Source organism: Myotis myotis, unplaced genomic scaffold (genome assembly GCF_014108235.1).
Source record: "Myotis myotis isolate mMyoMyo1 unplaced genomic scaffold, mMyoMyo1.p scaffold_m19_p_1, whole genome shotgun sequence".
NCBI lineage: Eukaryota > Metazoa > Chordata > Mammalia > Chiroptera > Vespertilionidae > Myotis > Myotis myotis.
This window is the reverse complement of record NW_023416313.1, coordinates 192,435,659-192,463,328: the sequence shown is the minus strand read 5'-3', so window position 1 is coordinate 192,463,328 and position 27,670 is coordinate 192,435,659. Positions and strand designations below refer to the sequence as shown.

The following is a 27,670-nucleotide window of genomic DNA, read 5'->3' as shown; positions in this document are numbered from 1 at the left end:
GAATCGAACCTGGGACCTCTCAGTCCGCAGGCCGATGCTCTATCCACTGAGCCAAACCGGTTTCGGCTCAAATGTATTTTTAAAGTAGATTAACTATAACACAGAACATTAAGAGACCAAGCCACCTTCGCTAAAGATAAACTCTTAAGATACAAAGTACTTTGTGAAGCTGAAACTGTGAAACTTGGGCTCAAGTAACAGCGACAGAGAGAAGTCCACATCCTACAGGGTCTAACAACGTCCCTGTACAAGGCTAGGATAGACCCCAGGCTCACTGAAGTTACTAGTATGTGCTTAGTGAACAGAAGTATAAAGAGATATAAGCCTAATCATTTTTTAAAAATTGAATTTATTGGGGTAACACTGGTTGGCAAAACCATATAGGTTTCAAGTGTACAACCCAGCAAAACATCTGCAACTGCATCATGCACCCATCACCCCAAGCAAAGTCTCTTTTCATCCCCATTCCCCAGCCCCCTTGCCCTCTTCCACCTATCCCCCCACATTCCCACTTTTTCCCTCTGGCTTATCACCATGGTATTTGTCTGAGTCTGTGTGTGTGTGTGTGTGTGTGTGTGTGTGTGTGTGTGTGTATTTTTTTTTGGCTAATCCCTTCACCTTCTTTCATCCAGTCCCCTCCTCCTCCCTGATAGCTGTAGGTCTGTTCCATATATCCATGACTCTGTTTCTATTTTGTTCGTCAGTTTGTTTTGTTTATTAGATTCCACATACAAGTGAGATCATACGATATTTGTCTTTCTCTGACTGTCTGAGATAAGCCTAATCTTGATGTTATCAAGAATGAGGGGAACCACGCGTTTAACGTAAGACATGGTTCAAACCGGGCACCCCAGGGACAACATGTAGGCACATGCAAAAACATTAAATAAGAAGGGCGAAAAGAAAGAAAATAGCCCAGTTGTGTGGCCAGTTGATTGAACATTGTTCCATGCACCAGGAGCCTGCCAGTTTGATTCCTGGTCAGGGCACATGCTGAGGTTGTGGGCTTGATCCCCGGGATGGGGTGTGTGGGAGGCAGCTAATCAATGTTTCTCTCTCCCTTCCTCTCTCTAAAATCAATAAAACATTTTTTTAAAGCAAGAAAACAAAACTAATTTCTATTTAACATGAGACTGTACAACCAAATTCCAACATACCAGTATGTGAGGAAAATTAAACTAAGATGGACAGCCAAAAAACCCCAACAATTGTAGAAATTCAATCCAGAAGAAAAAAATAGCACTGACCAGGTGACTCAGTTGGTTGGGAGTGTCATTCCATAAACCATCCATTCCCCATTAGGGCAAATACCTAGGTTTCTGTTTTGGTCCCCAGTCAGGGCGTGTACAAGATGTTTCTCTCTCACATCAATGTTTCTCTCTCTCTCTCTCTCTCTCTCTCTCTCTCTCTCTCTCTCTCTCTCTCTCTCTCTCTCTCTCTCAACATATCCAAGGGTGAGGATTTAAAAAAAAGTAATAATAGAAAGAATAATAATTTGTGAGTAACTTAAAATAAGTATGTTTCGGAGCCTCCAAAAGTTAATAAGAACAGTAGACATGAAGAAAAATTTTTTAAAATTCAAAAATCAAACCAGAATAGGTAGCTGTTAAAGAGAGAAACAGAGAGACAGAAAGAGAGAGAATGTGAACAGGAGAAAAACACAGAAACAACTCAAGGTGTAAATTAGTAAACTGGAAAATAATGCTTAGGAAATGCCTAGAACACAACACAGAGATTAAGAAGAAATACTGGAAAAGCAATATTCAAAGATATGAAAGCTAAGGAATTTTCTAGAAATGAAAAAAGAGGAGTTTTCAGATCGACAATGTATTTCAAAGAGTACCCACAGATAATACAGCATATACACACCAAGGCATATCATGGGAATGTGTTCAGAACATCAAGAATGCTAAAACAAACAACAAATACTAACATTTATATCGCACTTAAAGTATGTAGGGCTCTGTCCTAAGTGCTTTACATATATTAATGTAATCATCGCTACAACCATCCCCCCCATGATTCAGATATTATTTCATTATCTCTGTTTAGACTTGCCCAAGTTTTAACATATATATTAATAAATGAACAGTAACCAAAGGATATAACAGCAACAGAGGCATGATATAAAAATGACAAAAACATGATATGAAAACAAAAACATGATATAAAAACAACAAAAACATGATATAAAAACAACAGTGATGCAAACAATGACTGATAAAGTGATTCAACTTATTCTAATATCTCCCTGTACACCACATTAAGAGTGAAAACACTTTCAGAGTGCTTGACTAATTTCCCTTGTGATGAAGTATTTAGAACTTTAACTGTAAAGTCACATGCTCTTCAAACTTGAGAGAAAGCAACATATAACTGACCATGTGCGAAAACGGGTTCAGGTAGGAATATTTCTACTCTAGAGTTTGTCCTTGTGATTTATTAATAATCATTGCAAATGCTGGCATCACAGGAAACTGTCGTCGAATTAATTTAAATGGGAGGCCAGTGTCAGACGGGGACAAATTAATTCTTGGAATTAGAACAACCTCTCCCTCTGCAGATCCTGTTCATACTTCAGCTTCAATAATGTTAGGTTGTAATCTTTTGATAATAAATCTGGTACCATTACAAAGACACCATTTACTATTAAGATTTCTCAATAGCATGATGATTGCACCACTTTCAATTTTTTTTTTTAATATATTTTATTGATTTTTTACAGAGAGGAAGGGAGAGAGATAGAAAGTTAGAAACATCGATGAGAGAGAAACATCGATCAGCTGCCTCCTGCACATCCCCACTGGGGAAGTGCCCGCAACCCAGGTACATGCCCTTGACCGGAATCGAACCCGGGACCTTTCAGTCCGCAGGCCGACACTCTATCCACTGAGCCAAACCGGTTTCGGCACCACTTTCAATTTTAATTTATGACACAGCATTCCTGAAGGAGTAATACTATTAAGAAATTCGATGGCAAAATTTTCCTTTTCAGCATCATCTGTTGAATCAATGGAATTATCACTCAAATATGTGTGAAAATCTCCATTGAGTAATATCCAAAAAGTCTTCATTTAATTTTTGAACATGCTCATTTTTTGAACAAAAAATTGCATGTTTAGATATATTTTTAATATTATTTATAAACATACTATTTCCAAAGGTAGCTTCAACAATAGGTCCATTACAAATCATTTCACTGGGGATTTCAATAATATCCATTCCTAAATGAAAACTGCTACCAAGTTTGCCATCTCCAAGTTTTACTAACTATTCACTATAAGCAGAGTCCTTTGATCTCATATTTGTTGTAAAAGACAACTTTCTGAAACATCCCCAAACATTACAGTACTTTAAACTCGTTTGTACTATGGCCGATCCCATAGCATGAGGTACGATACTGAGACATTGTCGAAAATCCCCGCCAAGAAGAACTTTCCCACCAAATACAACATTCAAATTCATAATTTCTCTTAGTAATCTGTCTATGGCATTTATAGCATGACTGGATGCCATGATGCATTCATCAATAATGAGAAATTGGGCCTTTTTAATAGTTTTATCAACTTCACTGTTTATATCAAGTCTAGAAATTGAAGTTTCATTTAATGGAATTGGTCATTTATATTGGGAATGAAAGGTTCTTCCACCAAGAAGTAAATTTGCAGCAATTCCTGTAGTTGCTGTGGGTAAAACAGTACCACCACAACCTCTAATATAATGTATTAAAACTTTATTGTGGGGAGCCACTACAATGTTTTGGACAGGTTCAAGCTTTGGACTGATGAGAGGGCACAGTCCTCTCATTGCCACGTGCAAGTCCCAGCTTGGAAGGCAGGGTCCTCCCAGCACAATTATAGCCAACAGCTATAGTTGTAAGCTTGAACCTATGGTCCAAACACATGGCCCCACGTGCCTGAGTGATGTAGGCTTGACAGAGTTCAGGTGCATGTAGTTGAGTAGGATTGAAACCCAGGAGAATGTTGTAAACATCTTGGTCACACCCTTACGTTGCCTCACGGCATCTGCTATAAAATAAAGACTTGATTGTGGGTGTGGTCGCTGTCTCTCAGAGAAGTAGCGTCCCACCGAGACTCAGCTTTCATTCTCTTGTCTGTCTTTTCTAAGCCTTTCAGCCACCCCCACTCAGGTTCACCCTTGGCTATGCTGGCGCAGCACACTTTATAAAGATATGCCTCCCCACTCCAAGGATGGGTTCCTGCCTCAAACCTCACCCTCACTGGAAACAGCTCCGGGAAACAGCTTGGGGGAGGGTGCAGCCATTTCCAAGATAACCCCTGCAGGACTGACTTCCTTCCATTTGGTCGCACCTCGGGTCGTGATGTTATACCCAGGGTTTTTATATAAGTAGATAGTACTGGAAGTGCTAGCCACAAGTGATCACACAAGAAGAAGAAATAAAAGGCATCCAAATTGAAAAAAAGGAAGTAAAACTTTCATCATTTTCAGATTACATGATATTGTACACAGAAACCCTAAAGACTCCATTAAAAACTACTAGATTTAATAAATGACTTTGGCACTAGTAGGATACAAAATTAACACCCAGAAATCTATGACATTTTTACTACTTTTTAAAAATATATTTTTATTGATTTCAGAGAAGAGAGAGAGAGAGAGATAGAAACATCAATGATAAGAGAGAATCACTGATCAGCTGCCCCCTGCACGCCCCACACTGGGGATTGAGTCCACAACCCAGGCACATGCCTTGACCAGGAATCTAACTATGACTTCCTGATTCATAGGTCGATGCTCAACTACTGAGCCATGCCGGCCAGGCAAAATCTGTGGCATTTTTACACATCAATAATGAATTCTTAGAAAGAGAAACTAAACAAACAATCCCATTTACTATTGCAACAGAAAGACTAAGATACTTAGGAATAAACTTGATCATGGAGGTAAAAGACTTGTACTTGGAAAACTACATTGAAAAAAGAGAGAGAAGATACAAACAAGTGAAAGAATATACTGTGTTCATTTATTGTAGAATTAACACCATTAAAATGTTCCTACTACCCAAAGCAATCTACAGATTCAATACAATCCCTATTAAACTACCAATGGCATATTTCACAGAGTTAGAACAAATATTCCAAAAATTTACATTTAACCAAAAAAGACCCCAAATAGCCATAGCAATCTTGAGAAAGAACAACAAAGTTGGAAGGATCACCAGATATCAAGTTACTAGTATACTATAAAGCCACTGTAATCAAAACAGCCTGGTACTGGCACAAGAACAGGTATATAGATCAATGGAACAGAACAAAGACCTCAGAAATTGACCCAAGCCATTACGCTCAATTAATATTTGACAAAGAAGGCAAGAACATACAGTAGAGTCAAGATAGTCTCTTCAATAAATGGTGTTGGGAAAATCGGACAGGCACATGAAAAAAAATAAAACCAGACTATCAATTTATACCACATATAAGAATAAACTCAAAATGGATAAAAGACTTAAATGTAAGTTGGGTAACCATAAAAATCCTAGAAGAAGCCATAGGCAGCAAAATCTAGACATCTCTTGTAGCAATATGTTTATGGATACACTAGAGGGTTGGTGCACAAAATTTGTGCATGGGTAGGGTTCCTAGGCCTGGTTGGCGATCAGGGCCGATCTGTGGGGTGACCGGCGGGGCGATCAAGGGGGGCCCTGCTGGCACCGGCTTTGGTTGGCCTGGGGGCAGCTCCTGTGTTGAGCGTCTGCCTCCTGGTGGTCAGTGCACATCATAGTGACTGGTCATTCCACCGGTAGTTCTGCCGTTCATCAATTTGCATATTAAGCTTTTATTATACAGGATCTCCTAACACAAAAGAAACTAAGGAGAAAATAAACAAATGGAACTACATCAAAATAAAAAGCTCTGGACAGCAAAAGGAACCATCAAGAAAATGAAAAGGGAGCCTACTATATTAGAGAACATATTTGGCAATGATATATCTGATAAAGGATTTTTCTCCAAAATATACAAGGAACTCAAACAATTTAACAAAAGGAAGACAAACAATTCAATTTAAAAATGGACAAAGGACCAAAATAGACATTTTTCCACAGGGGACATACAGATGGCCAAGAGACATATGAAAAAAATGCTCAAAGTCACAGATCGTCTGAGACGCAAATTAAAATGACAATGAGGTATCACCTCACACCTGTCAGAATGGTTACCATCAACAAATCAACAAATGACAAGTGCTGGCGAGAATGTGGAGAAAAAGGAACCCTAGTATACTGCTGGAGGGAATGTAGACTGATGCAGCCATTATGGAAAACAGTATGAAATTTCCTCATAAAATTAAAAATGGAATTCCCATTTGACCCATGATCCCACTTCCAGGAATATATCCTAAGAAACCCAAAACAACAATCACAAAGAATGTATGCATCCCTATGTTCACAGCAGCACAATTTACAATTGCTAAGATCTGGAAACAGCCTAAGTGCCCATCTGTAGATGAGTAGATAAAAAAGCTGTAGTACATTTACACCATGGAACACTATGCAGCAGTAAAAAAGAAGGATCTCTTACCCTTTGAGACAGCATGGAGGGATCTAGAAATTATGCTCAGCAAAATAAGCCAGCCAGGGAAAGATAAGTATCACACGATCTCACTCATATGTGGAATCTAATGAACAAAATAAATGATGAACAAAATAGATCCAGAGATATAGAGGCATGGAACAGACTGTGGAATCTAAGAGCATAGGTGGGGGAGGGTGGATGGTGGGAAGAGATCAACAAAAAACTTGTGTATGCATATATGCATAACCCTTGGACACATACAATAATGTGAAGGCTTGGGGCAGGGGATGGGGGAGGTCTAGAAGAGTTCGATAGGCAAAAATAGGGGACATATGTAATACTTTCCAATAAATATTTTTTTAAAAATGTTTAAAAAGGGGAAATGCAATTGTAGGTAATTACAATTATACAGATGATGGAGGAATGTTTATTAGTGTTTAATCAAGTATCCCACATAATAAAAGCCTAATATGCAAATCGACCCAACTGTGGAACAACCAGTGGAACAACTGGTCGCTATGATGTGCTCTGACTGCCAGGGGGCATATGCTCAACACAGGAGCTGTCTCCTGTTGGTCAGTGGGCACCTACAGGGGGAGCACTGCTAAGCCAGAAGCCAGGCTCACCGCTGGTGAGTGCAGCGGTGGTGGCAGGAGCCTCTCCCACCATCGTGACAGTGCTAAGAAGCAGTGAGTCGAGAGGTAAGGAGCAGCGAGCAGGTGGGCACTAAGGAGCGAGCGGTGCTGGACTGCGAGAGGGTTGTCTGACTGCCAGCTTAGGATCCCAGACTTTGAGAGGGTGCAGGCCAGGCTGAGGGACTTTTCCCACCCTCCAGTGTACGAATTTTGTGCACTGGGCCTCTAGTGAGCTTATTTTAAAAATCACTAAATATAGAAGGAAACAAGCTGCTATGAGTAGGGGTTAACATAATAAATATATAGCCCTTAAAATTTCAGATAATTGGAATCAGAGAATATAAGATATAAAATAAATATGTATGAAATGTTTAACAAGTTTTAAAAAAGAAACAGAAAAATGAGAAAGTATTTTAAAAATTATCAAGCAAATTGGGAAAGAATTAAATAACACTTTAGAAATTAAATAAAAAATCGAGGTATTAAAAACTCAAAGGATGACTTAAACAATGGATTAGAAACAAACACAGTAAATTAGTTCATTGAGTTAAAAAATAAAAAAAATGTTTGCTTTAAAAAAAAAAAAGCTTCAACCAAGAATGACAGAAAGGGGGAAAAAATAAAATTCTCCAATGATAGTAAAATAGCATAAATACTCTACAGATGCAGGAACCTAGATATTTAAGACTAGGACACTGACACCTCTGGAAGTCCAGCTACTATTAACTAATCTCTATGTTAAATCCCTGGAATTGGCTAGCCTATATAATAAAAGAGAAACCTGCAAATTAACCATCCCTCCGCTATACTCACCAGCCAATCAGAGTGAGTATGCAAATTAACCTGACATTGATGGCGGTTCATTTGCATACACAGGTGTCAAGCGCCCCAGGAGGTGACGGCGGCTGTGAGCTCCCGGGACCATTGCCGGCCCAGGAGGCGAGGCCTGCCACGCCAAGCCACGCCCGTGGGCTCCCGGGACCTTGCCAACGGAGAGCAGAGCAGAATAGCGGGCAGAGAGCGGGGAGGTTTGGAGGACTTGGCAGAGCAGGAAACCGCTGGACATAGAGCAGAGCGAGAGAGAGGGCGGCTTGGTGGGCGCGGCTCCCTCTGTCACCCCAGATTCCTCATCATAGCTGTGGAAACTGACAGCAGGGAGGAGGAAGTCCCACCCCCACAGAATCAGCCAGAATCAGCCTTTCGTCAGATAGCTCTCAGCAGCCTGACAGCCAGGACTCTCATTCACCGTGACAGTAGAGAGGGTGGGACTATGTCTAAAGAACAACTGTTGATACAATGTAGCTCTGCAGCCAAAAGATGCCGGCGTTATTGACAGAATATGTCTTCAGAGCAGCGTGCGTCTGATCTTGAAAGAAGGTGGCACCTGCGACAGAATGTATTTGAAGACCAGGTACTGGAAAAACGTCACTCTGATGCCGAAAAACACCGGCGTTATCAACAGAAAATGTCTAAAGACCAACGTGTCTTTGAAGTTGAAAGAAGGTGGTGGCGACGACAGAATATGTCTAGAGAACAGTCATCAACAAGTACTACCAATACTGGTAGGAACTGCCTTCTTAGCAATAATGGAGTACATGAGGATGCAATTCTCAAACACAGTTGTGGTGGAATGACTGTTCAATGTGAATTGTGCCTATCACTAAATTTCTCTGATGAAAAACCATCCAATGGAAATGGAAATTTACTCGATGTTGTAGCAAAGGGAAAGTCTGTCCAAATGATATACATTTTCCAGATTACCCGGCATATTTAAAAAGATTAATGACAAACGAAGATTCTGACAGTAAAAATTCCATGGAAAATATTTGTTCCATAAATAGTTCTTTTGCTTTTGCTTCCATGGGTGCAAATATTGCATCACTATCAGGATATGGGCCATACTGTTTTAGAATACATGGACAAGTTTATCACCGTACTGGAACTTTACATCCTTTGGATGGTGTTCCTCAGAAGTTTGCTCAACTCTATATTTTGGATACAGCCGAAGCTACAAGTAAAAGATTAGCAATGCCAGAAAACCAGGGCTGCTCAAAAAGACTCATGATCAACATCAACAACCACATGCATGAAATAAATGAATTAACAAAATCGTACAAGATGCTACATGAGGTAGAAAAGGAAGGCCAATCTGAAGCAGCAGAAAAAGGTATTGCTTCCACAGAAGAAACAATGGCAATTAAATATGATCGTAACAGTGACCCAGGTAGATATAATTCTCCCAGGGTAACCAAGGTTGCTGTCATATTTAGAAACAAAGATGGAGAACCTCCTTTTGAAAGGGACTTGCTCATTCATTGTAAACCAGATCCCAATAATCCAAATGCCACTAAAATGAAACAAATCAATATTCTGTTTCCTACATTAGATGCAATGACATAGCCTATTCTTTTTCCACATGGTGAAAAAGGCTAGGGAACAGATATTGCATTAAAGAGACAACAGTGTAATCGACAATAATACTAAACAAAATGTAAGGACACGAGTCACACAAATGCAGTATTATGGATTTCATCTCTGTGTGGGACACGTTCAATCCTATTTTAAATGCAGGAAAATTAACAGTTTATCGTGGATTCATATTCAAAAATGGAGGCCAATCGGATTTCATCAAAGCAAACCAATCTAAGTTGAGAGTTGAAAAACATAGTGGTTTGATGGATTATCTCAAATCTAGACCTGAAAATGACGATGTGCCGATTGGTAAAATGATAAGACTTCCATCATCTTTTGAGGGTAGTCCCAGAATTATGCAGCAGCGATATCAGGATGCTATGACAATTGTAACGAAGAATGGCAAGACCGATTCATTCATAACCATGATATGCAACCCCAAATGGGCAGATATTGCAAGCAATTTACAACTCTGGCAAAAAGCTGAAAACAGACCTGACTTGGTACCCAGAGTTTTTAATATAAAGCTGGATGCTCTTTTAAATGATATCTGTAAATTCCATTAATTTGGCAAAGTAATAGCTAAAATTCATGTCATTGAATTTCAGAAATGCAGACTGCCTCACGCTCACATATTATTGATATTAGATAGGGAGTCCAAATTACATTCCTCTAATTAATTCCCTTTCAATGTGCACGAATTTCGTGCACCGGGCTACTAGTATCCTATCTAATAATAGAGAAACATGGTAATTAACCGTAACTTTGCTACCCTTCCCATTGGCTAATCAGCAAGATATGCAAATTAACTGCCAGCCAAGATGGCGGCCGGCAGCCAGGCAGCTGAAGCGAACATGAGGCTTGCTTGCTCCAGTGATGAAGGAAGCCAAGGTTCCCTGCCTGCCGCAGCCCAGCTCTGAGCTCTGGATGCAACAATGTTGCAATTATAGAACCTAAACAAACTCCAGATACCTGCTTTCAGCCGGCAGCGGGCTCAGAGCTTAGAGCGCCAGTGATGGCAACAGAGTTTCAATTATAGAATCTAAACAAACCCAGATACTTGCTTTCAGCCGGCAACGGCCTCAGAGCTGGAGCCGGCTCTCAGCTCCAGTGACAGCTATAGAAGGTAAATAAATTCCAGAATAAAAAGAAAAAAAAAAGAAAAAAGGAGAGGCTGGGAGCTTTAGTCGCCCACCAGCCTGAAAACAGCCTTCAGCCCCTCACCCAGACTGGCCAGGCACCCCAGTGGGGACCCCCACCCTGAAGTGGGTGTGACCAACTGCAAACAGCCATCAGCCCATCATCCAGGCTGGCCAGGCACCGCAGTGGGGACCCCCACCCTGATGGGGGTATGAGCAGCTGCAAACAGCCATCATCCCCTCATCCAGGCTGGCCAGGAACCCAAGCGGGACCCCCACCCTGATCCGGGACACCCTTCAGGGCAAACCAGTCGGCCCCCACCCATGCACCAGGCCTCTATCCTATATAGTAAACGGGTAATATGCAAACTGACCCTTACAGCAGAATGACTGGGAATGACTGATCACTATGACACACACTGACCACCAGGGGGCAGACGCTCAATGCAGAAGCTGCCCTCTGGTGGTCAGGGCACTCTCACAGGGGGAGCTCTGCTCAGCCACAAGCCAGGCTGATGGTTGCCAGTACAGCAGTGGTGGTGGGAGCCGCTCCTGCCTCCTCAGCAGTGCTAAGGATGTCCGACTGCAGTTTAGGCCTGTTCCCCACTGGCAGGTGGACATCCCCCGAGGGCTGCCGGGCTGCCAGAGGGATGTCTGATTGCCATCTTAGGCCCAATCCCCCGGGGAGCGGGCCTAAGCCAGCAGGTGGTCATCCCCTGAGGGGTCCCAGACTGCAAGAGGGCACAGGCCTGGCTGAAGGACCCCCCCCCCCACCCCGAGTGAACAAATTTTTGTGCACTGGGCCTCTAGTATTATAATAGAGTTCTGTAGACTCTTAATACCAACACATTCTACTGAAAAAATCAGAAAATACCAGCCAAATAATGTTACCTTAATCCCATATAGTAATGCTCAATCTCACTGAACAAATGCTTCTCTGGTATTTCATTTTTTCCTAAATATACTTATATCATAGCAATCTTTAAATTCTCACATCTTTCTTTAGTTAAAGGTAGAAATTTCTTAAGACCTATTAGTTTGCAGTTCTCAGGATCATGGTCTCTATGTTTCTCCAATTTCCCTCAGGACTAAATTTTCACAGGTTTTCTGATTAAATATTCTTTTAATAAAGGGCAATACTACAGATTAGTCAGTTAAATCAACAATTATTCTTAAGCCTCTCCTTCTACAATTTAACTAATATAGGAAATAGTTATGAAAATTTATAGCTGACCTTTGAACTATATGAGAGTTAGGAGCACTGTCCTCCCCCATGCGGTTGAAAATCTGAGTATAACTTTTGACTCCCCCGAAACTTAATTACTAATAACCTACTGTTGACCAGAAACCTTACCGATAGATAACATAAACAGTCAATAAAACCTGTTTTGTATGCTTTATTATATACTGCATTCTTTTTTTTTTCAATCCTCACCCCAGGATATGTTTTTATTGATGAGAGAGAGAGAGAGAGAGAGAGAGAGAGAGAGAGAGAGAGAGACAGAGAAACATCGATTGGTTGCCTCCCATACATGCCCTGACCAAGAATGAAACCCACGACCTTTTGGTGTATGGGACAACACTCCAACCAGCTGAACCACCCCGCCAGGGCATATACTACATTCTTGCAATAAAATAAGCTAGAGAAAAGAAAAGAATCCATTTATAATACTTGAAAAAAAAAATCTGTGTATAAATGGATCCATGCAGTTCAAAGTCATGTGGTTCAATGGTCAAATGTACAGGATGGGCAACAGTAAGTTTACAGTTTGAGTACACGAAACAGTTTATCTTGTACTATTCTCTATTAATTACTGTATTATTTTCCATACCCACAATTGTAAACCTATTTTTGCCCACCCCTGTATATAGAGCTCTTTAAGAAAGGAATACTTGCTATTAAAACAAATGATATACACAGATATTTGGTTAAACTTGGTTTCCAATATTAAAAACATTCATTTAAATTATATAATACAATTTACCTGTTAAATAACAAATCTCAGTTATTCTAAAAAAAAAAAAGTAACTTATCTACATCACCAGGTCCTTGAAAAAGTTATAGACAAAATATAATAGGCAATATTTCTGATCAAGGAACTGAATACAGGGATTGAAACATTTCATCCAAGTGGTCACATACAGGAACTAACAATTCCTATTGGTTTGCCCTTCCCTCTTCCCCAATTTCCAGTTTGCTTATTATATGACTTTACTTACTTTAAAACTACATGTGGGATTCTGGCTCTTTTGAGACGCTTTTATTGACTGTCCTTAAAATCTCACTAACAATTCTAATCCAACCAAAACATTCCTTATGTATCAAATCAAATAAGATTTTCTTTGGCAATGGCAACTTCTCAATTAGTAGCCAAACTCTGGCTAATTCTACATCTCTGAAGCAGCCCATTGAACATGAGGCACCCAGAAGAGGATTTCTGCCCTTTTAATTAGAAAACCTCAGGGGATGGTGCCTTTAATTCTCTATGGGACTTCTTTGAAGGATAATCCCAAGGTGAAATGAGTTTCTAACTCTGCACTGATTCAAACCTGAAGATCTTCAAACAACCCAAAAGACATGACTATGGTTCAGCTTCAGAATGTCTACACAAAGTTCTGGAAAGAAACAATGTCAAGGGTACTACTAATCCTCATCAGAAAATGAAATTATCATTTGTGCTTTAGTTACATATCACTAATATTCAAAATTCAGAACTGAACATTTAAAAAACTTCACCTATCTTTTCTTCTATTACATCATAACATCTTTGGCTTCTATGTCTTTTTTTTGCCTTCTGTCTTTCCCTCTAGGTCTTATTCTCTCCTAAGCAGCAGCCAAGTTTCATTCTTCTTCCCACAAATTCAGTCTTGCAAATTGTATACCATGTCTACTCCTACTCTTACCACCTAGTCCCTCCCCAGCCTGATCAGTCTCTTCTATTTTCCCTTTCTTGCTTTTAATTCTTCCTCATTCTTGGGCTTACAGCAGCAGTTCTCAACCTGTGGGTCGTGACCCCTTTGGGGGTCGAACGACCCTTTCACAGGGGTTGCCTAAGACCATTGGAAAACACATATATAATTACATATTGTTTTTGTGATTAATTACTATGCTTTAATTATGTTCAATTTGTAACAATGAAACTGGGGGTCACCACAACATGAGGAACTGTATTAAAGGGTCGCGACATGAGGAAGGTTGAGAAGCACTGGCTTAGAGGAATGAGAAGGTAGTGCTGCAGCAAGCCAGCTGCAATGGGAAACATGTTAATGAACTCATGCAAATCTGAGTTTGAGAGGTAGAAGAGAAATGGCTACCACAGCAACATTCTAGGGAAAGCTGGGGGGCTACTGAGCAACCCACAGTGAAAAACACTATTACTAAAGGTGAGGATGAGTGATACATAATTGTTCAAGTTATACCAGTGTAAAGCCTGAATCTTGGTTTAAATTTGGATACAGTCTTCCAATTATTGAATATTTTTTCCTGGTCGGAGAAGCAAAAAACAACCATTATTTAAGTTGTAAAAAGGAGGCTAAATTATTCATAGCAGACTGTTTCATGAGATATACAAGATGCTGATACAGGCTAGAAATCACTGATCAAAAAGTTATCTGGATTCTACCTACAGGAAACCTAAAAGCAAAAACCTATAGAGACAGAAAGTAGATGAGTGGTTGACAAGGGCTTGGGGAGAGAAAAGGGATTGACTGCTAATGAGTACAAGGGGTTTTTTTTAGGGGTGATAAAATCGTTCCAGCCCTACCTGGTTTGGTTTAGTGGTTGGAGCGTCGGCCTAAGGACTGAAGGGTCTTGGGTTTGATTCTGGTCAAAGGCATGTACCTTGGTTGCAGGCTTCATTCCTGGCCTGTTGAGGCATGTGCGGGAGGCAACCAGTCAATGTGTCTAACTAATCAACGTTTTTCTCTCTTCCCTGTCTCTCCCCCTCCCTTCCCAATTCTTTCTTAAAAAAAAAAAAAAAGTTGTAAAATTAAATTGTGGTAATGGTTGTACAATCCTATGAATATAATAAAAACTACTGAGCTATAAATTGTATTTTTTTGAGCTATAAATTTCAAATGGGTGAATTTATGCTAAGTGAGTTATATCTCAACTAGAGGCCTGGTGCATGGGTTCATGCATCGATGGGGTCCCTCGGCCTGGCCTGCAGGGATGGGGCCGAAACCAGCAGTTCAACATCACCCAAGGGTCCGGGACTGCTGTGAAATGTTCAACTGGAAAAAGGACCCCAAAGTATTTGTCTTGAAGAGATAGACTTCTGTCCATACAAGCTAACACTCTTTAAAAAAAAAAAAAATTATTCACTGAGTTTGTCCATGAGATGCTTTGTGTATATGGAAAGGGGTGCTGGAAAAATAACAGAAAAAACTTTTTTCAGTGAAAATTTCATCTTTCTAAACACACATACATCCTCCTATACTTTATTAGCCTCATGTCAAATGACATGGCTCAAAATGGCATTTCTCAACTCCCTACCACTTCTCCTACCCAGTTCCGTGTCTTAGGAAATAAATCTACCATTAGTAATGAGCTTACAGAATCCTGTCTGTATTTCCCTTACCAAAGCACATAAAACCCTGTGAAAGAATTATCTCATTTTAGATTTTAAGATCCATGAGGGAAGGGATCATGCCTTTTTATTCATAGTACTTACTGTATCATGACATTTGATTAATATGTAAGACAAATGAATGACAGCCATCATCGTGCCTTCTTCCTTCCTTCTCAAAAGTTAGGAATTCTTTTCTACCCAGGTATTCATTCCCATAGAAATTGACCTGCAAACAAACTGTATCCTACCATTTCCATTTTGCTATTCTTTACAATAGAGATCACACTAGGTGGCTCAGTAGTTGCTGAAGTACTCACTTGTAGAAGGAGGCACGTATACAGATAGAGAAAATGAAGACAACAGATATGGAGTAACACAGGATTAAGCTGTGGGTTGACTACGAAACAAAAGCTGCCAATTCTAAGATTAGCCTCTTGACATCCAAAACAGCCTTATAGACTCTCAGCAAAGATAATATTCTACAGCTTTATAAAAAGTGAAAATTTTATTTATTGCCTATTTACATTCTGAAGCATGATGGCATACTTCAAAGATGTTTTTCTAAAGCCTGGTTAAGTTTTATGATTCTGTTTGCAAAACAAAACCAAAAAATTATACACAGTCTTCTTCTCTTATCTTTACCATTAACATTTTCATTTCTGAATTTTGGCAACAAAGGTCATAAGTAAGCAAGTTGCATCTCCTATAGATGAATGTCATAAAATAAAATTGTGTTTGGTTTGTGGTACTAGTTGTATCATATGTGTATCTTATATGCTTTTTTAATATTAAAAACTGAATAGTTCTTCTTGGTGAAAAGTTTTTAAAAGGAGCTGGCATGACACATAATACTGTAACCTCAAATTTAGCATACACTTCCACTTCAGAACCCAACTCAATCACAAGATTCACTTTTTGGGTACAATGAAACCAGTCATACCCTCCCCATACAAATTTTCTAATCCATCACAAGTGTCAACATATTTTCTTTTAGCAATAGCAACAAAACTGCAGTAACCCACATATATAATTACTTTGAAGAGTCCAATGAAATGTGTTTGGTTTCTGTTACTAGTTGTCAAACTTTGGGCAGGTAACTTAACCTCCGTCTCAATTTCTTCATCTGTTAACAGATAGGTAATAATTGTTTATATCCCATATAGATATGAATATTTAATGAATAGTACTTGAAATTTTTTAATAATAATACTTAGCATATAAGTGCTCAATTACCCTCTATCACTGTTACTAGCTAATGTCAAGGCTAGAAAAAATGAAGAGGCACACAAAGAATCAAATTCATGATTCTGGTCTCTTTAGTATCCTACTCCAATAAATGAATCTAAGCTGCCTATATAAAATTATCCATTTAAACATTTAATAAAGGCAATTGTATATGTATTTTCTAAATACTGGAAATAGTTTTAACAGTTTGATAAGGTTTAAAGTTTTAGAGGTTTTAATGAACAGACAATTCATATATTAAACATTGGTTTGGTTCACATTAAATCAGTTGATAGTTGCTAATACAATGTGTAATTGCTGTGATACCACAATTCCTCTGTTTAAAAGAATGTACAGTTCATAATATTTGCAAATGTAACTGGAAACAGAGATGCACATTATGAATGTCTTGTGAAGCTTCAAAGCCTAAATACAGAAAATTAAAATGAAACCTTTAAGGTCCAGAATCAGTCAAGTTAATTTTCTATACCGACATAAACTCTGCCACATTTCAGATTTGCGTAATATTCACTCTTAAACATCCAGGTTCAGCCAAAATAATATATAAACAGTGTAATAAATATCTGCTCCCAGAAAGGTCTTAACTTTTTCCACCACTGCCTACAGCAATCACTCCCACTCTCAGGTAGATTTTGCCTAACCCTAACAAAATATCTGAAAGTCTACTATCCACAAGGCATTGTGCTAGGCCTTGGGTATATAAAAAGTTATTGTATTGTCCTAGCCAGTATAGCTCAGTTGATAGAGCGTCAGCCTGCAGGTTCCGGGTTTGATTCCAGTCAAGGAAATGTATGGTGACTGCAGGCTCCTCCTCCTCTGGTTGAGGCTCATGTAGGAGGCAACCAATCAATGTGTTTCTCTCACATTGATATTTCTCTCTGTCTTTCCCTCTCTCTTCCACTCTCTAAAAATCAATGGAAAAATATCCTCGGTTGAGGATTCAAAAAAAAAAGGTTATTATATTTTGCCCTTCAGAATTTTATAATTAAAATGAACACACAATTATAATTAAAACACAGAGTAAATTATATTATTAAAGCTATCCATATAATACAATAGATACGTAGAAGTACAGAGAAAAGAAGAAATACTCTGTTCGTCAGGGAAGGTTTTGTGAAAGATGAAATCTTAGAAATGAGCTTTCATAAAGGAGAAAACAAAAGCTGAAGAAGGGCGAGAATTTCAAGCTACCAATTAGCATAAACAAGGATCCACTGAAAATACAGGGTATGTTCCAGAGAAAGCAAGTGTACCAGTTTGTTTGAAATTAGATCAGTCCTGAGGTCCAATCAATGGAAAGTGTCAAAAGCCAAACCAAGATTTCCAAACTTTATTCTAGAGGCAAAAGAAGTCATTGAGTATATTGAACAGAATGGGGGAGAGAGAGACAGTACAAGATGCTAGTGGTAAAAACCAGTTAAGCGTTCTAAAACAATAGTCTGGGTATGAGGTAAGAAGACTAGAATTGTTCAAACGCAATTCTTCAACTTTAAATAACCCAGGACCCACATATAAAACCTTAATACCTTTTATGAAAACTCCCTATTTCTTTTTTACAGGAAGAACTAAGTTAATTAGAATAAGTTAGTTTTCTTACTCTTTCATCTTTTCCTGTAGCAATATTGTCTTGCCCATTTCTAATCATGAACTGTTAACTCCTCTTCGAAATACCAACCCTTGTATTTACCTCACTTGAACATTCACCTTTGCTTTATTACTTACTTTTTTATCCTCTTTTTAATCATCTACTCCAAACCCATGACTCTTCTCCAGCTTTAGTCAAATAAATCTACTCATACATTACTTTCCCATTATCTCTTAACTTCTCGTCTATTCATATATAAGTTCTATAACCTCAATCTCTTCTAAAATCTCTACTCACTCTCTTATAGTTCTTATAGCTTCCAGATTAGTGGCTAAATTTATACTCAGCCCAGCCGGCATAGCTCAATGGTTTAGCATCAACCTATGAACCAGATGGTCACGGTTCGATTCCCAGTCAGGGCACATGCCCAGGTTGTGGGCCCAATCCCCAATGTAGAGGCATGCAAGGAGTCAGCCAATCAATGATTCTCTCTTATCACTGACTAGAGGCCAGGTGCACAAATTCATGCACCAGTGGAGTCCCTCAGCCTGGCCTGTGGGATCGGGCCAAAACCAGCTCTCCGACATCCCCCAATGGGTCCCAGATTGCGAGAGGGCGCAGGCCAGGCCAAGGGACCCCACCTGTGCACGATCAGGGCTGGGGAGGGACCGCGGGAGGGCTCCAGGGCATGTCTGGCCTGTCTTGCTCAGTCCCTATCAGTCTGACCCCAGCAGCAAGCTAACCCACCAGTTGGAGCATCTGCCACCTGGTGGTCAGTGCAAGTCACAGTGAGCAGTTGAGCTGCATTAGCATATCATGGTTTGATTGGTTGAAAGGATGACTGGACACTTAGCATATTAGGCTTTTATTATATAGGATGTCTCTCTCCCTTCCTTTGTGAAATCAATAAAAAATATATTGATTGACTGATTGATTGATATATATTTTAAAATAAATAAGTAAAATTATACTCAAAGACAACCCTCTCATACCCACTAAGTCTCTATTCCCCTAGGTATCTCAAGATTTCATATACTCAATAATAGCATATACTTAACAATAACAGCTACCATATTTCTTTGGTACTTCATGGTAGAAAATATAGCAACAGCTTTACATAATTATTTCATTTAATCTTTAAGATTACCTTATGAGAAAGGCTTTCCCACTTGACAGATAAAGAAAACTGAGGCTTAGAGAAATCAAGGAGCTTGTCTAAGATCACCCCACTATATAAAAACAATCCCATTTACCATCGCACCAAAAAAATTAAGCTACCTAGGAATAAACTTAACTAAAGAGGTAAAAGACCTCTAACTCAGAAAACTACAGGACATTGAAAAAAGAGATAGAGGAAGACATAAACAGATGGAAGAACATACCGTGTTCATGGATTGGCAGAATCAACATCATTAAAATGTTCATACTACCCAAAGCAATCTATAAATTCAACACACTTCCCATTAAAATACCAACGGCATACTTCACAGATCTAGAACGAACTCTCCAAAAATTCATCTGGAATAAAAAAAAGACCCCGGCCAGAACCGGTTTGGCACAGTGGATAGAGCGTCAGCCTGCGGACTAAGAGGTCCCGGGTTCGATTCCGGTCAAGGGCATGTACCTGGGTTGCGGGCACATCCCCGGTGGGGGATGTGCAGGAGGCAGCTGATCAATGTTTCTCTCTCATCGATGTTTCTAACTCTCTCTATCTCTCTCCCTTCCTCTCTGTGAAAAGTCAATAAAATATATTTAAAAAAAAAAATTAAAAAAAAAAAAAGACCCCGAATAGTTGCAGCAATCCTGAGAAAGAACAAAGTAGGTGGGATCTCAATACCAGATATCAAGCTGTATTACAAAGCCACTGTTCTCAAAACTGCCTGGTACTGGCACAAGAACAGACGTATAGATCAATGGAATAGAATAGAGAGCCCAGAAATCGGCCCGAACCAATATGCTCAATTAATATTTGACAAAGGAGGCAAAAACATACAACGGAGCCAAGATAGTCTCTTCAATAAATGGTGTTGGGAAAACTGGACAGATATATGCAAGAAAATGAAACTAGACCACCAACTTACACCATACACAAAAATAAACTCAAAATGGAAAAAGGACTTAAATGTACGACGGGAAACCATAAAAATTCTAGAAGAATCCAAAGGCAAGAAAATCTCAGACATATGCCGAAGCAATTTCTTCACTGATACATCTCCTAGGGCACTTGAAACTAAAGAGAAAATGAACAAATGGGACTACATCAAAATAAAAAGCTTCTGCACAGCAAAAGAAACCATCAACAAAAAAAACAAGAAAACCCACTGCGTGGGAAAACATATTTGCCAATGTCATATCTGATAAGGGCCTAATTTCCAAAATTTATAGGGAACTCATACAACTTAACAAAAGGAAGATAAACAATCCAATCAAAAAATGGGCAAAGGACCTAAATAGACACCTTTCAAAAGAGGACATTCAGAAAGCCAAGAGACATATGAAAACATGCTCAAAGTCACTAATCATCTGAGAGATGCAAATCAAAACAACAATGAGGTACCATCTCACACCTGTTAGACTGGCTATCATCAACAAATCAACAAACAAGTACTGGAGAGGATGTGGAGAAAAAGGAACACTCGTGCACTGCTGGTGGGAATGCAGACTGGTGCAGCCACTATGGAAGACAGTATGGAGTTTCCTCAAAAAACTAAAAATGGAACTCCCATTTGACCCTGTGATCCCACTTCTAGCAATATATCCCAGGAAACCAGAAATACCAATCAGAAAGGATATATGCACCCCTATGTTCATAGCAGCACAATTCACCATAGCTAAGATCTGGAAACAGCCTAAGTGCCCATCAGTAGATGAATGGGTTAGAAAACTGTGGTACATCTACACGATGGAATACTATGCTGCTGTAAAAAAGAAGGAACTCTTACCATTTGCAACAGCATGGATGGAACTGGAGAGCATTATGCTAAGTGAAATAAGCCAGTCAATGAAGGAAAAATACCACATGATCTCACTCATTCATGGATAATAGAGACCATTATAAACTTTTGAACAATAATAGATACAAAGAGCTGCCTCAAACAGATTGTCAAACTGCAGCGGGAAGGCCAGGGAGGGTTGGGGGGCAGGAGGGGTGGGGGTAAGAGATCAACCGAAGGACTTGTATGCATGCATATAAGCATAACCAATGGACATAAGACACTGGGGGGTAGGGGAGGCCAGGGGATTGTCAAGGGCGGGGGGGAGGGGGGGGAAGGACACATATGTAATACCCTTTGTAATACTTTAAGCAATTAAAAAAATAAATAAATAAATAAATAAAAATTTTAAAAAAAGATACCCCACTAGGAAGTGTTACCTTCTCCACTTTGTAGCCTTCAATGTGGCTCTACACATTGAGTGTACTCAAAAACATTTCCCTTAGTATCAACCATGTTAGTACATTGATTCATTCCTCAATTTGAGCAATGATAGACATAAAATTAGCTCTGCTGACTTCTGAAACTTTGGGAATGAGGAAATGAACTTAGCTTCTTAAATCTTTTCTGAATATTTTAGAAGAGACCCTTGCATTGCAAGATTTAAGTAAATATAAATACTCTTAACTCTAGGAATCTGGGTCAAAAGTATTAATATTCAGCTTTTCAAATTTTAATTCCTAACAAGAAGGATCATCTAATTGGGAAAAATCCACTCAGAAATATTTTGAAAATAATTCTGTATCTATACAGATCTTATTCTGGCATGTAACTTCAATTCTGAGCCAATATTTCATTTGTGAAACAGAGATAGCAGCATCAAATATTTTAGAGGGCTGTGGTGAAAATTATAGCCTGACACAAATAAATAGTAACAAATTATGGCTTTTCTTATTCACTTCCTTCTGATCTAAAAGTAGTTTGGTATAATAGGATTTTAATTCAAATCTTTTCTGCCACAAAAACTCTAATGACTTTCAAACTGGACCCTAAATATGAATGCTACATAAACCTGGTCAATGGATTCCAAATAAACATATTAGTAATTATAAAAACTCAAGCTCCCTCATTTATTGCACTTTAACTCAAGGAATGTTTAAAACACTTTTAATTTTATAAACACAGTATCAAGTTTACTTTATTAATATATGCTAATATCCAGTATCTTTCCCTCAGTTTCTCACAAAAACTCTAAAGTGTGTATTACATTTTAGATAAAGGTTACTGAAGCTCACCTCTCATAACTGTTTATTTTCTGTAGCTCCTCCTACCTGCCTCAGCAAAACAAGCTATGTAAAGAGATTATCTAGGTAGTACAGAGGCAAGTAGGACATGCAAAGGTCAAAATCATCACGGAATATATCCTGGAGACTCAAAATATAATTTTTTTACTTGAGTAATATGGAGCACATTAGATATTAGAAAGAGGCAAAAAAGAATATAATCACTCTTTTGATTCTGATATAATTTAACCCAAGCTTCTTTCATATAAGGACCCAGGTGGGAATAATCCCAGGTGGAAATTCACAGAATTTATACATAGAGGTTAATAGTAAAATAATAAATGAAACAACTCAATTTTAAAATTTTTGGTCACCAATGTGATTTGAGATGGAAAGCAACATATTCTGAAATAAAAATACTACTCAAGGAATAGGAAGATACAAACTTTTACCTACTTGCCTCATAACACCTTCCTCCTCCCACAAGGTCCATATCTTTTACAGAGCCACACCTTGTTTTATCTTTTTGTTTAACCCTTACAGGACTCTACTTGAGCGGATTTTCTTACATGGCTGCCTCCTTCCTCTGATTGGATTAAGAATGGAAAGTAGTCAAGAGTAACATTCATTATCAAGTCATGTTCATGCCCTAATTTTATACCCTTGTATCTATCATTAAACAATGTGATACTTGGGGAGGGGGTAACATTCAGGGTCAGGTGCCTATATAAGTGTTAGATAATCATTTGGGGTGATCATCAAAATAATTATACTTAATTATTTCTACACGATCACAGATTCATGTCTTCAGAAATTAATCAGCTCTCATGGGTGAGAATTTCAAAGATAACAAGCTCTCTTTGGGCATATGTCAGTCTTTAGTTTTAAATTATTAAGTAAATAAACATCCCATACAAAAAAAATAGTGTAGCTAAACAAGAATCAGCTACACTATTAGCCATTATAAGAAATAGTCTAGGTGTAATCTAAACAAATTTAGTGACTGCATATTTTCAGTAACTGCTTAGCAATATTTACTATGTGATATGATACTGCTATAAATTTCTTTGAAAGAAAATATAGGTATTAGGGAACATTTTCAAATAAAGGTTTATTAATAAGATAAACAAGACACAACTGGAACTGACAGAAAAAAACTTATATGTTCTTATAATACCCTTCACATCAAACTACCAAGGGCCACGTGACTGTTCAAACCTAGAATCTCAACCACCCTTTGATTTCAATCCCCCTTCCTCCCAAGAGTTTTTCTAGACTTCCCAATCCTAATAGAAAAGTCAATAAAGGCTATCTACTGGATATCTTTCCTAAAGAACAATCACCAACTTAAAATTCTTCTAAATAAGACAAAACCCCAGGCAGAAAATTAGCTTTAGAATGCTGAAACATTAAAGTGCAGACGAAGCATTTGGTCAAGGCATAGTGAACAAGATAATAAAAAAATTTAGCAACTGGACAGTACATCTGATAATATAATCTACTCTTCTGGCTTTACCGATTTGTAAGCCGAGATTCAAAAGGTTAAAGGACTTGTCCATGGACACAGATATGTTGGAGCACAGCCATGACTAAACAATTCTCATCTCCTAGTGCAATGTTCCCTTCAACAGTTTATACTGTAATTATGGTCATCACTCAGCCCTTCAAACTAAAATATAAACAGATACAAACCATGTTAAAAATAATAAATATATATATACACATATATATATATTTATACCTATGCCATGTACAAAATTTTGATGAATGCAGCAGCCTTCAACCATGTTATTTCTCAAATATATGACGTATCTAGCCAAACCTTACCTCTCCCATGATTCCACTGATGTGAAAAAAAAGTTTAGATATCAAATAAAAAATGTCTTAAAGAACTTCCATGTGTAGTTCATTAAGTTAAAAGCAATCACCCCTACATGACTGTTTAATTAGAAATGTTACACATAAGAAGAGGGCTGTAACATCAGGCAAGGAATGTTTGTGCTTCAAATTATTTACTGGCAAAGGAAATACTAAGTTAATAAAGGTAACATATATGATTAGGAAATAGGCAGTGGGGCGGGTCACTGTCCTCCTAGTCAGTTTTCTAATCTGTAAAGAGTTACAGAAATACAATCTTTGGCATAGGCCCAACATACAAATAAGTAAAAGTATAAAACTGAGGTTGTTCCAATTAGGGAGTTGGAGAGCCAGCCCTGCCGGACCTCTGAGGGCTCTGGAACCCCTAATGCGCAGCAGAGAACTGTTTACATGAGTCAATCCTCTTGACTCTTCAGAGCTGTTCGCACCTAAAAAATGGCTGTGTTTAAAATCCCCCAGGTGCACATTTGTAAAGATCAAGCCTCATTCCGCAAAACCATTTTTAAAATGCCTCCTTCCTTTCAATGTCAAAATCATTCACGGCGAGAAAGTAACCATCTCCCGCATTTTTACATCTCTGATCCTCTCCCAATCACTCATTTGAATGCGTCAGGCTCATTCTTTCAAATTTAAGGGGGGCGGGGGCGCGTAGGTTTCTCGGCTTGGACAACTGATGACCTCTGTGGGTTTTAAGTGCCGCGTGCTTCAGGAAAAGGAAAAATAACTCCGGGGGTGACATTTTCAAAACGCATCTAAAACTGCGAGTGGTGGAAGGCTCTGCACAGCCGGAGAATATTTCCAGTCGACAAGCAGAGCAGAACTACACCGCAACCAAACGCGAACACCGACAACTTTGACCCGCACAATTAGCACGGCTACAAAGAGAAGAAATCAGTGCGATTGCCTTCAATGGATCAGCTCGACGCCTGAATAATGAATGAGTCGGAGGCATCACTGACTTGAGTTCTGAATAAGCCTCGCTCTCAGCTCTGCGCCCTAGAAAACCTGAAGCAAATTCTACAGAATGTGATGTATCGAGGCCAAATTCGGTCCAAAGGAAGCCCCCGCCCCCCCTTCTCTCCGCGGACCTCCCTCCCACTGGTTGGAGTCCAGGGCGGCCAGGCGGGTGGGGGCGGCGGGAGCCCACTCGCCGCTCGGGAAAAGTTCCGCCGGGCGCTCGGGCCGGGCCGGGCCAGCCCGCGGCCCTCGCCCGCGTCGCCGCCTCCAACACCCCACCCGACCGAGGGTCGCGCCCCCTCCCCTCGCCGCCGCCGCCCCCGCCGCCCACACCCCGCCCCCGCCTCCTGGCCGACGCCCTCGCGGAGCATTAACCCCTCGCCGCCCGCCGCCCGACTCCGAGGAGGAGGCCGGGCCAGGGGGAGGAGTTGTCGCGTCTCCTCCCGGGAGCGCCCCGGCAGACGCCCGGCTTGTTTACAGGCCCCAGGCCCCAGGCCTGGCCGCCGCCGCCGCCGCCGCGCAGGCCCGCGCCGCCCGCCCGCCCTCGGCCCGAGCTTCGCGCTTACCCGGAGCAGCCGCGGGCGGGCAGGTCCCTGGTCGGCCGAGGCGGCGGCGGCGACGGCGGCCGGGGAGGGGGCGGGATGGGGGTCACCCAGGCGGCTGCGGACCAGGTCAGGCTGGGGAGGGGGCAGAGGAGGGGAGGAGCCGGGCTGCGTCCGGGCCCCCGGCTCTCGGCGCCCTCGCGGCTCAGATCATCCGGGCGTTGGAGCGGCAGGCGGAGAGCGGGTCCCTAAGGAGGAGGAGGAGGAAGAGCCGAAGATTCATCGCTTTCGCGCCCCACCTGCCTGGAGTGCCCCCCACCCCCCCTCCCCAACCACCGGTTCCTGAGCTGCAGCCGCCCGAGCACCCGAAGCTGCGGGCCGGGCCGGCCCGAGACCACTGCTCCCTCGCTCCTGCGCGCGCTCCCGCCCCTAGAGCCGCCGCCGCCGCCGCCGCCGTCTCGAGCGCGTACCCGCGCAGGCGCGCTCACGACGGAGCCCTGCTGCCCCTCCCCCACCGCCCCGCCCGCCCCGCCCCACCTCGCCCCGCCGGCTCCGCCGCCGCCACCGCCGCGGCGCGGCCGAGCTGCCGAAGGGACCCGGATGTCGTTGGGCAGGAACTGCGGCGAGGCCCGGCCCGCGGCCCGGCGTGGGCGGGGCGGCCGTGGATGACGCCACTCCCTACCCAGCTTTTCTCGCTGCGAAGGACGGGACGGCGGCCCGGAGTCGAGGAAGCGTTCGCGTCCCGTGTCGGCACTGGGCACCGGCGCTGGGCAGTGTCGCGACTGTCAGGAGCAGCGGCGGGGGATGGAGGTGGGGGGCGGGGGAAGAATCGAGGGCCTCTCCAACCTAGGCCGTTTGCTGTGTCGGACTCGGAAGCTCTCCCTCCGCGTTTCCACCTGTCTGCAAATCCACACCCCGCTCCCCGCCATGATGCCGTCCACGGAGCCCCGAGGATGGACCCTGCCCTTGCCACCTTTCCGGTGCGGCCCCGGGCTGTTCGCCGCCGGGCGGCTGTGTGTGGCTCGAATGCGCGCTGGGTTCTAGGCCGCCGCCAGACCCCCTCTCCGAGCCCCCCCCCCCCCCCCCGAACCCATTCTTCCCCAATGACCCCGGGAGGTGCCTGCAAGTACCCCAACCCCAAACCGAAGGGCGAAGACACACACACACACACACATTACCACCACCCACCCACCCTCATGCACGCACAGGGCACATGCTCTGAGGTTCTGGCAGGTTTTCCGTCCAGCTCGTGGGATCCCACATTGTATTTATTTGCACGTGTTAGTCACATGATTCTGACACTGGGAACCGCCAACGACCTCCAGCGAAATTAAAGAGGTTTTTCAGGAGCTCGAGTAGAATCCGAAACGTAGCAGCTGCTGCTGTGGAGAGTCAGGGGTCGACTGAACCTAATGGAAACTGCGCGCGGGAGGCGCGAGCCGGGCTGCGGGGACCCGGGACGGACCGCGCTGCCGCCGCGGGGATGGAATGACAAGCCCTGGGCGGCCAATGAGTCGGGGCCTGCGAGCAGTGCATCACCAGCGCGGCTTCCCATTGGCCGGGTGCCTCCCTTTGGTGTCAGAAGCTTAACCTGTTCATGGATTTGGCCCACACCGCATTTGCAGGAATAGAAGTTTAAAAGAAATATCCGTTGTTTGTTTTTAAAAGCTCCGGTATATACAAAGAGAGAAACAAACGTATACATTCGTCACTATAGTAGTACCTTAAAAAGAACACTGCAAAATATTAGCCAAATTGGGTTCTGGCCAATAAAATGGTAAATGTGTGATGAGGCCTCTCCATTTTATCTCAGGAGCTTACTATAGAGAGCAAGTTGTATCTCCTAAAACCACTTTGTTGCCCCAACTCTTAATTTTGTCTTTCTGTCATCAGCAACCATTTAGCTGCTTTTAGAGCTGTAAAAGCCATCTCCAAT

The 27,670-nt window shown here is 41.3% G+C and overlaps 1 protein-coding gene across 3 annotated transcripts in view; it reads right to left on the bottom strand.

Moving 5' to 3' along the window:
- PPM1A (protein phosphatase, Mg2+/Mn2+ dependent 1A) overlaps positions 1-25,885 on the bottom strand; it is a 48,700-nt gene extending 22,815 nt beyond the window's left edge. For all 3 annotated transcript variants that reach the window (XR_004967538.1, XM_036309077.1, XM_036309085.1), the window contains exon 1: positions 25,759-25,885. The gene's annotated coding sequence lies outside the window, so the exon portion shown is untranslated. The remainder of the gene's footprint in view (positions 1-25,758) is intronic.
- Positions 25,886-27,670: the final 1,785 nt, after the last annotated feature.